A 1814-nucleotide genomic window follows, 5' to 3' on the forward strand; every position below is an offset into this window, starting at 1 on the left:
ACAGCCGTAACTAAGCTGTTTGACATTTGTTGAGGGCCAGCCTCTCGGGCTCCCAGGCTCCCACTGTTGTGGTGCATTCAGTGCTAAGGGTTGGGATTAGAATGGGTTCTTAGTGGATAAATGCTTTGCCTTTGTTCCTGTGGCCCTGCCCCAGTTCTCTCTCGTGAGCAGAGGAGAAAAAAAAAGGGGTCGCCTTGTAGGATCTGTTTCTCGTAATGATACTACAGTACCTTGTGAGTCTTGACCACGAAACAATACTATGAAGTAGAATTATTCATGATAAACATTGTTTCAACAAATCCTAGCCTTAGAAAATAAGCTGCAAAATATGGAAAAATGGGAATTTGACTGGCCCACTGGACAAGTCTGCTGTTGATAAGGTAGATGAAGGAAAGAGGTAACATTGTCAGACCATCAGCATTTCCTGAGAACCCATAAGTGGATAATATGAGAAGTAAGAGAAGTCATCGTGCAATAAAAAAGAAAGTCCAAAACAAACAGATTGTACAGAAATATAAATAGGAGAAAATGTGAAAAGAGAAAGAGAATCAGCTACAATAACATAGAGAAACAGATGATAAAAAATAAGAAAAACTGGGGACTAAAATGGGATGGGGAGGAAGAAAGGCTAGGATGTTGGCTCATGTATTTTTTAGTGAAATGCTACAGAGCTACACTGGAATCAACAGATTCTGATTCTGGTTATAATTTGCTAACCCTGTGGCCTTGGAGAATTGTTCATCATTTACAGAATGAGAAAGTCAAGTGAACTGATCTCTAAAATTCCTTCTAGCTCTAAAGTTGGCATTACCAGGAATCCTAGAATTATAGGGAAACATTCAAAATTAAATCATTTGAAAGATATCAGATGGACTATGAAGGAATGATGTTGCGTGAAAGGTTGGAAAGAAGGAAAAGCCTGTCTGAGTAGAGAGGATTTTGGAAGGTCTGGGCTGAAGAAATAGTGGGGCACTGTTACAAGCAAGTCATTAAGGAGAGAATAACAAACAGTATCGTCTGGTGGCATAAATTTTACTTACCAAGCCGCCGTGCTCAAGAAAATCTCACATCTAAACCTGTGTGTGTAACATCTGCATAAATGGGCTTTCTACTGGAAACAGGTCACTATGACAGTCTTAGAATCATAAGCCAGGCAGTTTGGGTTTCAAACTGGCCTAAAATTTGATTCAGTTTTAGTAATATTTTTTGGCCTTCAATAACCTGGGCTACGCTTCAGAATTATTTGCAAAATTTTAAAGATGCATGGATTCCGAAACCCCATTTCTGACTTTGTCAAATAAAAATATCTGAGCGCGAGACCTGAGAATTTTTTCTTAAGTGTCCATGATACGGTTTATTCACTGGCATTTGGAAAATACCACCACACACTCTCAGGATCCTTTCCAACATTCTAGATTTCTGTAAACTTTATTAAGATGACTGTTGGGACATCATAAACCAGAAACATGAATATTTTTTAAGCAATTAATTTCCACATAGATTCAAAAGGTCCTGGTGCTGCTGTTTACTACCTAGCACTCCTCTGCCCCCAGTGAAAGAGGGACCTCCCCCTCCACATAGATTTAACTTTGGTTTCTCACTGGCAAGTCAGGTGAGTCAAAGGAATTAAATCATGATTTGGCAAAGATGTTGATAATATCAATCTCCTGCATGTTTGCTACTTCATGACTTACACTGCTTTGGGCACTTTCTGCACGTTAGCTCCTGAATCCTCACAACACTCTGAGACGAGTGCAATTATTAGTCCCATTTTTTTTTTTTTTGTCTTTTGTCTTTTTCCATGTCCGGCAATG

At 39.2% G+C, this 1814-nt stretch overlaps 1 protein-coding gene across 1 annotated transcript in view; it reads left to right on the plus strand.

Annotated features, from left to right (window-relative positions):
* KCNU1 (potassium channel, subfamily U, member 1) overlaps nt 1-1814 on the plus strand; it is a 57790-nt gene that overhangs the window by 52349 nt on the left and 3627 nt on the right. The gene's annotated exons all lie outside the window — the stretch shown is intronic.

Source organism: Galeopterus variegatus, unplaced genomic scaffold (assembly GCF_000696425.1).
Source record: "Galeopterus variegatus unplaced genomic scaffold, G_variegatus-3.0.2 Scaffold3644, whole genome shotgun sequence".
Taxonomy (NCBI): domain Eukaryota; kingdom Metazoa; phylum Chordata; class Mammalia; order Dermoptera; family Cynocephalidae; genus Galeopterus; species Galeopterus variegatus.